Here is an 8,957-nt window from a genome sequence, read left to right as displayed (position 1 = left end):
TTTGGAACCAGCATTTGGCCACTGTGCCCTCGGCTCTAAGAAATACTGAACTCCTTGTAGGGGATTTGTTTTCCGCAGCAGAATGAGTTAGCAGTTCTGAAACCACAAGTCCACGTATTCTAGGACTAAGCAAATAAGTAAATATATTGTAGATAATTGAAGTCTGGTTTTCACTGTTGGACAAGGAAATTACACATATGGAAAGGGAGGGGGTTAAAGTGATTGGACCTGGAGGTATCAGTATGAACTCTAGGTTTTTAAGATGGATAGACAGGAAGATACATAGGAAAAGAGAGAAGATGATAGATGGATGTGTGTGATTGTGTTTGTGTGTGTATATTTACACTATATATTTAGGTAGGTAGATCACACACATATATGTGTGTGTTGAAAGCAAACACACATATCCTAGCTCAGTCCCCTGACACAGCCTAGGAACAGTGACACCCCAGCAATGAACATACCTATGCCAGGTCTTGGTTTGTTCTTAAACACCATTCTCTACTAAAAAGAACCAGTGTTTCTTTAAAAAATACCTGATTATAGAGTTTGGGCTTAGAAAATACAAGATGAGCCTGGAATATCTTGCTGTGCCAGAAAATAAGGAAGTGCTCAAAGAATGAAGAGGACATGTCAAAAGGACACAGGAGTCAACCTGGAGGAGCTCTCAGACTCAGGAATAAGAAGTGGGCAGATGAAGGGGGAAGTGGTTTCCAGGAACCACTTAGACGGTGCCACAAGACCATGGCTAATCAAGTATGACATTTTTAAAAGCAATTGTCCTCCCCATCTCATTTTCCCACTGTTGGTAGACACTTCTGCCAACAAGTGTCCGTGGAGCTCCTGAGAGGGGAGGACACGGGGAGAGGTGCCTGCCTTCCCTGTCCCTAGGCTGGCAGCGGTGGGAGGCAGCCCTGGGTTCAGATTGGGGTGCCAGCATTGGAAGGAAAAAAAAGATTATAATCTCAGGAGCCAAAACAAGGAGCAGGAGGGGTTTGTAACCCTCAGAATGTTCTGGTAAATCTATAGGACTCCCAACTCAGGCAGCTGGACATGTCCATTTCCCTCTCTATCACCTGCCATAAGTTCTCAGCAGAAAAGCTGCCCTGCACTGCCTACTGCTACCAGTCTGCCCATGTCTTTCTAGATGTGTGGGAGTGACGAGACGGCACCAAAGCATCCAGATGTTTGCATGAGCAGCGAATCTCCTTCCCCTACACACACCTGCCTCAGAGCCCTCTGAGTCGTGGCCCTGGGATGGGGTTGTCCTTCCTTTGTTTAGGGGCAACACTGAGGGTGGTGCTCAGAGGTCAGGTCCAGGAAAGGCAGAGAGTTCAATTACCCTCCTCTTTGCAGCGACAATAGGGCACGTAGTTGGTATCAGAGAAATCACCAGCCTCTGCCAGGTTTGGAACTCACCTTTCTGGTGAGGCCTTAGATCCAGAAACAGCCAAGACTCCATTGTGCCAAGACCACAGCATGTGCCCCATCCCCCAGTTGAGGTCCCAAACCTCCCTGTCGTCTCACTGACCTGCCAAACAAGTCTCACTTAAGATCTAAACTTTTGCTGGAGGGTTTTAGGCTTTCAGTATAAACAGATATACTCTGGCACAACCAGAGTGAACCCAACTGCCTCGTGGCTTCCACAGCCATGGGTGCAGGCCCACCCCAAACCTGCACCCAGAGGAGCATGTGCGCACACACTCACACACACACACATACACACATACACAGAGGGGCAGGCGAGGAACAGGAAGAGCTGGGGCTGGAGGATGGCCCACAGTGGCTGTGGGGCTGCAGTGGCTGCGGCATGAGGACAACGCTGACGGAAACGACTCCCTGAGCTGCGCAAAGGCAGACTCGGGCTTCCTCCCCAGGAAGAAAGAGGCCACTAAGGGTCTGTCTTGACAAGAGTGCAGCCATGTTTGGCAGTTCCATAAACCTACAGCCACCAGCACACAAAGAAATACAAAGTTGCTTTCTGTGTGGTGGGAACTGGCCTTTTTCCCAGGAACTGGCCTTTCTCCCACGGAGATAGTTGCAATTTGAAAAATTTCAAGGTCCTTTGGGCGTCACGGCCTGGGACAGACTGGCCACCTGTGCCAGGCTGGGACGATAACCAGGGAAAACAATGCACGTACACAACTGCCGGGTTGGGAGGATAGCCAGGAGGCTCAGTGCACATAGGCCACTGATAACCATTTTTGCATGGGAACATTGAATACTTGCTCTGTAAACTCTAACTGCTTATATAAACTGCTGGAGATTGAGGCCTGGTGAGAGTCTCACTTGTGGAGTGGACACCTGGCCCAGGACCCCTGACGATCGGATTCCTGCCCAGCCATGTCAATTGAAGGGACTCTCCCCCGCAGTGGGGCATGGATGTTGTGAGCAACCGATCTGATGTGTTCTCTTTTCAGTCAACCTGGTGTTTCTCTTTCTGGTTGATTTGTGTCATTTCCCTTCAGTCGATGTGGATGTTTTCCCTTTCCAGTCGAGCTGATGTTTTTCCCTCTTAATATTTGACCTATTCAGATCTGTTTGCAGACTATCACCTTTTCCCTCCTCTATATAATAAAATATACCTTCAGTCCCTTTTTTTGGAGTGGAAAGTTTCTTTTACATCTCTAATTGAATCCCCGAACCTCTCATAACAGGGTCAGGATGGTGGATCTTCAGGGTGACCTCTTTCGGGAAGGGGGGGCTGGATTCCACCCAAGGAGAGTACCAAGGGTCTCACTTGGGCCCACCACCCCCATGGAAAGGAAGTCTCCTCCAGCAAAGAACCACATCCTGACATCCCATCTTCTTCCCTGAGCTGTCACCCCCACCGCACTGCCCCCAGTAACCTTCATGAGAGTCCTCTGGATTTTAGAGTCTTCCTCTCAGCCTGGACACCAGCACCAGCCTGGGTCACAGTCTTTGGCCTCTTGGCAGCTAACCTCAGGCCACAAGGACGCTGTTCCCCTCTCCTGGGTGGAGAGGAACATCAGTTGGTCCAGGAGAAATTCTCCCCAGGCCCTGAGGTAGCAGCAGGGGTGACAGGAGGAAGGCAGGCCACCTCCCAGAAGTACGCCCCAGAGTCCACAAATCACTCCACTGGAACCCAGTGCCATCATGGGGAGGCCCAGTGGAAGGGGAGGGCCAAAAGCCACAAGGGCACAGCAAGCTGCAGGGGAGGGAGGCCAGGCCAACCCACTGAAGGAACAGGCAGGCCAAGGTGAGGGAGCCGAGGCAATCTCTGGGTTGTCACCGAGTCTGGTTGAAATGGTCTGGGCGCCAGACTGCTGTAAGCTGCCAAGAAGAAATGGCTAGTTTACCAGCTCCTGCAAAATTCAGTTTGCCTCCATTTTTGGAAAACAGCATTCTTTCAAATTTTGACTCAAAGGATCATGCAGATCTAACTTACAGATCAGCTAGCTCATCCCAGCTGCTCCCCATACCCACATCTCTCCCAGTGAGCACCCCCATCAGGTAGCTCCCTGTGCTTACTCCAAGCCAAGAATGTCTCCATGTGGCCTGGTGATGCAGGAGACCCCACCTACCAACTCTTCTCACTGCCCCTCCAGATCAAACCCAAAGCTGAGGCTCTTGTATGAGAATTTCCCTGTTGGTTTCAGATCAGGCACGCCGGGAACCACAGCAGGCTCCAGATCCTCCTGACCCCTCTGACACCCTCCCTGGAAGAAGAGGGCTCTCGGCGGCCCCTGCTACGTTGCCGCACACCTGCCCCACATAGATCCCGAGGACACTGTCTTCCACGAAGCCCTATCTGAGGGCCCAAAGGCAAAATCAGAGCAAATGAGTCAGGAATCTGCTCACTCCTGGGCCCTCCATCTCAGGGGTACCACTTGCCCTTCAAGGAGCTTCTGAGCATCTGATGAGATAAAATGAAAGTGCTTTGCGAATGGTAACTCACCCTGCAAACACCAGAAGAGACTAGGAAAAAATCCAAGAAAGTGACCAAGTGCTGGACTAGCAGGAGAGGCACTCGAGAGGCTCCCAGGAGAATTCTGCTCGGGATGGTGCCACCCTGGAAGGGTTCCAGGGAAATGGGCCAGTGCCAGCGATGGAAGCAGGCTTACCTGGCAAAGACACCCCACACGCAGCCTGCTGTGCCAGCGAGGGCTCACTGCCAGGAACAGGCCACAGGGAGGAAATTAGCTGTGGCGGGAACTGGCCAAGGGAAGCAGGGACTCCGCCTGCCAACTGCCCGCAGAGGGTAGAGGCAGAAGCCACTCCCAGCCTTTAGCAGGCAGTGGCTCCCCGCAGGACTCAGCCCCCAGGAGTGCAGCAGGGGGCTCGTGCCAGGTGTGGCTGGGAGGGAAGGGAGGTAACGGGTGGTCTGCTGCGCCAAACTGATGGTCCTGCCTGAGGAGGAGGTATCAGAATCTCTGGGACCCCTATGGACTGGGGTTGGCACTCACAACCCTCCTCACCACAGCTGAGGAAGATCACAAGCCTGCCAGGTTTTCCCAGTCTGTCCCCACAGTGGGGAGACCTGACGCCCAGACTGGAATTCCTCACCCTCCTGTCCCCTCCCCCTTCCAGGAGTGACTGTCCAAATACTTAAGTGATACAGTCATAGTGGAAGCAGGAGTTCCCACAGCTGCCATGTGAGTTCCCACAGCTGCCATGTGAGAGTGACTCTGGTGCCATCCGGCTGTCACAGCCTCAGGGGCCCACGATTGGACCTGGGAACTCCAGCATTGTCCTCAGGGAAGCTGTCTTCCCTCTGGGGTCCAGGTGCACACCCTGGTCAAGTGGACACATAGAGACGGGGTCAGAGCCCAGGGACTGCAGCGGGCCGATGGTGTACGGGCCAGTGAGCACCAGGTCTCCAGCCCCTGATGGTGCCCACCAGGGTTTCTGGGGGCCACGGCGACTGGGGGTGGTCAGGGGGCATGGGACCCCAGACATTTCCAAATGGTACCTAGTGTTTCAATATCTTAGTAGCTGGCACTGCCGTACGTGGCACACAAGCTGAGTATCGAGCCTGCCTTTCCCCATCTGGAGCTCTTCCTGACACCTCACGACCCATCTCCCACCCGGGGAGCTCCAGGCAGAGGACCGTAGCATGCACCATCCATCCCTCTGCGACCCGCTTCCTCAGCCCCTCACATTAACGACACCCCAGCCTTGCCCATGACAAAGTGGCCCTCCTCTCCTTGTACTTCTGTCCCTTTACGCTTTCATGGCCACAATTTCACATGAGCCTGGCAACAAGAGCCGAGTTTGGTGCCAGACAAGGATTGGGAGATGGGAAAACTAACCCGCAGCGCAGGACGGGGTGCTGCAGCCAACCTGCCCACGGCCCAGCTCTCACATCTGTAAGGCCTAAGAGAACCTCAAAGTTACCTTCCAGCCCAAAAATCATCATCTGTTCTGTCCTACTCCCAGGTCTTTCTCAGCCTTTCTTACCCAACGCCTCCCTCCCGCAGGCCCTGCTGTGAAGTATACTATACAATTTGCACCTCAACTTCTTCCCTTTTCCCTCCTGCCTCACCTAGGCCTGGATGTGGAAGGAGGAGACTCAGGAGTTGAAAGATCCCTCAAAGATTATTCTGCCCAAGATACTGAAAAGGACAAAGAACTGACCTGCCCAAGGCCCTGGTGAGTTAGAGACTGAGCAGAGAGGTAGAGCCCATATCTGATGCCTGTCTGGCATGTTTTCCCCTGTGGCACAGGTGGGAGCGTAGCCCTCCAGACCCAGGAGGGACCCTCCTCCCTCTGAGCAGGAAGGAAGCCTCTATCCTCAGCTTCTGCCAAGGTGTGGGTCCTTACCAAGCAGTAGGGTAGCTTAAGCCCTTGGGCAACAATACAGGCTAAAGAGACGGTCACCCTGGGCAGACCTGAGGACACGCAGCCTACCTGGAGAGTCTTTGCTTACTTTGTTTTGTTTGTGGGGATGGGGAGGAGTTGTCAGGAAAGTACCACCAAGGTGGGTCTCTCCTCGCCTACAGACAGCAACCCGGCTCCAGTGCCACCTCTGTACCTTCAGGAACAGAACAGCCATGGTTGCCACCCAATATGGCCTAGTTAATTTCATTGCAACTGAGTCAAAAGTTACAACGATGGTTGTAACCTTACAGGGTAGGCCAGGTGCAGAGGGGAACACAAGGTATGAGAAACTACCTCCCCCTCCCTCTATGCCAATCTCTGCCTGGGATTCTATCCATTCTAACACACTGCATTCATTCCCCAATTCCAAAATGGCCAGCCTGATCCCAATGCCAGGCCTTTCCTAAGAACCCTCCCCTTCAGAGTTATCACTCTAGTCACAAACTCAGAAGAGGTCCTCAAGCAGCCAACTTTGATTTCAGATGATGATGCGAGTATTAAAAAGTATTCAAGTTCCTTTGTAATCCAAATAACCCACAACATAAGATTGGCCTGCACATTTGAAAGGGAAATAGAAAACACTTTATAAAATATAGGATTTTGAAGAGCCAGAAGTGGCAACTTCTTGGCCATATTTCATTTTTAGCCAAGACTTGACTTCTTGACGTTTTCTATACAGCAGCCAAATCCTCCCTATCCCACTCCAGGCAAACATGCCCCTGACTAAGAGCACTGCCAGGAGAGGGGATAGTAACACCAGAGTAACACCTAGTGCACGTGTTACTACTGTTAGGAAGCCATCCTCAAACAGCCATGGTCACTTGCCAAGAAATCTAACAGTGCAGCCAGCAGGCACCACAGTCCAGAGGCAGCACAGTATAAGGAGGTGAGGACTTTAAGTATAAGGGAAGACTAGCTATTCGCAGAGGGCAGCATTACAGCTTTCTGGAGCCCGGGGACAATGATACGACAAAAAGGAAAGGCAGGCAGCACGAGGTCCACACTCTGGACACCTGAGGCCACACAGAGCATCTCAGGCACAGCCTGGTCTACCGAGCCACGAGCGCATGCTCCTGCGAGGCCTGTCCGGCCCTGACGCCGAGAGCCTCCCTTTCCCAGAAAGTCAGGCTACTTGGAGAGTTGATGCACATCAGAGACCCAGAGCTACCTTCACTGATATGGCTAACGACTGAACGTACAGACTTCAAGATGAGGCTGACATCCCAGGTTGATTTTGTTATTTTTCCTTTGGTAAGGAGAGGAGAAAGATTAACTGGGTTTAAGGTCAGAACAGAAAATAGTCACTGAGAAAAACAGACTATTGCCAGGTAATAAATGGAAAAATTAAAATGAGGCATCCAAAAATTTTAAAGCAAAAACCTTCTCCTACAGCTCTATGAGCCTGGGGCCACGGCTTCAAGCCTTCAGCGTAGCTCTTAAAATAGCCGAGTGAGCAAGAATCAGGATCGGTGCTTCATCTCGCAGGGCAACCCCTGCCCCGAGGTCCGACCACAGTGGCTCGCCGCCCGCAAACTGGCAGGTCAGCGTGCGCCTTCCTCGATGGCACCCGCCCCAGGCCGGCTCAGGGCCCAGGCAACGGCCCAGCCGAGCAGGGCGGCGGCGCTGCGCTGCGCTCCTGCTGGCCCCCGCCCGGCTCATTCCGCGGACTCGGGCGCCCCCGCGTGGCCGCGGGCCGGCAGCGCACCTTCCTCCGGAGCCCTCGTCCCGGCGGCGCGTCCCCCGAGGCCCAGCGCTGGCCGGGCGGGGGTTCTCGAGGCCGCCAGCCTCCCCCGGGCCTCGTCAGCGCGCGGCGGTCCGCTGGGTGCGAAGTCGCCGGGCTCCCCGAGGCCGAGTCGGCGGTGGCTGGCCAGGCAGAGCTAACGAGCCCCGCGGGAGGGCGGCGGCGGGGAGGCCTGGCCCCGGCAACCTGGCGCGCCGCCGCCGCCGCCTCAGGGCCGGCCTGGCCGTGCCGCCAGGCCCCGCGACCTGCTCCCGGCGCCGCACCGGCCGGCGGCCGCGCTTCTCCCCGCCCGCCACGCCTGCCAAAGCGCTTCACACAGGGAGTCCTCCCACACTGCCCCGCGCGCAGCGGCCATCCAGGACCTGGCAGGGGACAGAAGGCCTCCGCCCCAGCCCGCCCCCGGTGCATTGTGGGTCACGCCCTCCCCACCCGCCAAAAACCTCGTCCACCTGCAAGGGAGGGTCGCTGGCTCCCGGGGCCCGGTGTATGTGGGGGCCCTGCCGATACTCATAAAACCGAAGGGGCTTGGGAGCCACCTGCTAACCTCTCTGAGCACCGCTTATCTGGATGGGGACAATAATAGAGTTGTTGTATGATAATAATCTAACGTTTTTTGCCTGTCTACCATTTTCCAGGAATTATGCAATGTGCATTATTACGCCAGGTACCTCATTTACTGCTCACAGCAACACTGATGGGACCTGTCACGTGTACCTGTTTTACAGATAGGAAAACTGAGGCACAGGATCACATGAGTTGACCCGGAAGAACACTGGCAGGGAGCAGCTCAGAGCCACAGCTTTGTTCCAGTGTTTTCATAAGTGTCCTCCCGGCCTCACAACCCTGCTCAAAACAAGGGATCCCACTGCCTAGTAATTTGGGGAACACTGGATACTGTATCTCACTCTGCTTTTGTAGAGGCTGACAATGCATTTTAGTGAGTTAGAGCCTCTTAGAGAAGAAAATTGCTTAACTTGGTTTAATTGTGTTTTCCAAACTTATAAAAAGACACTTATTAGTATCCTGTGGAACTGTGTTCCATGAAATACACTTTGGGACACCCTTGCCTCCTTAGTCTCAAATGAAAAAATTGATAATGGTGTGTCCCTGTAAACTGACAAGTGCTACAGAGCTGTGAGGGCATGTGTTATTATTATTATTGCTATTATTATCATCACATGTTCTTCACTATTTTTTAGGGATCCTGTCTGTGGCCTTGTGACCACCCTGTAGTGCTAAAAAATAGCAATTTACTGAGCACTTCCCACGTGCCAAGCACTGTTCTTGTGCTTTGTATGTATCAACTAGTTTATACCTTACAGCTACCCAGGTGTTATCCCCCTCTGAAAAAAAGACATAAGATCATGATGATTAA

The sequence above is a fragment of the Diceros bicornis genome, chromosome 7, assembly GCF_020826845.1.
Source record: "Diceros bicornis minor isolate mBicDic1 chromosome 7, mDicBic1.mat.cur, whole genome shotgun sequence".
Taxonomy (NCBI): domain Eukaryota; kingdom Metazoa; phylum Chordata; class Mammalia; order Perissodactyla; family Rhinocerotidae; genus Diceros; species Diceros bicornis.
Note: the sequence above shows the minus strand (reverse complement) of the source record.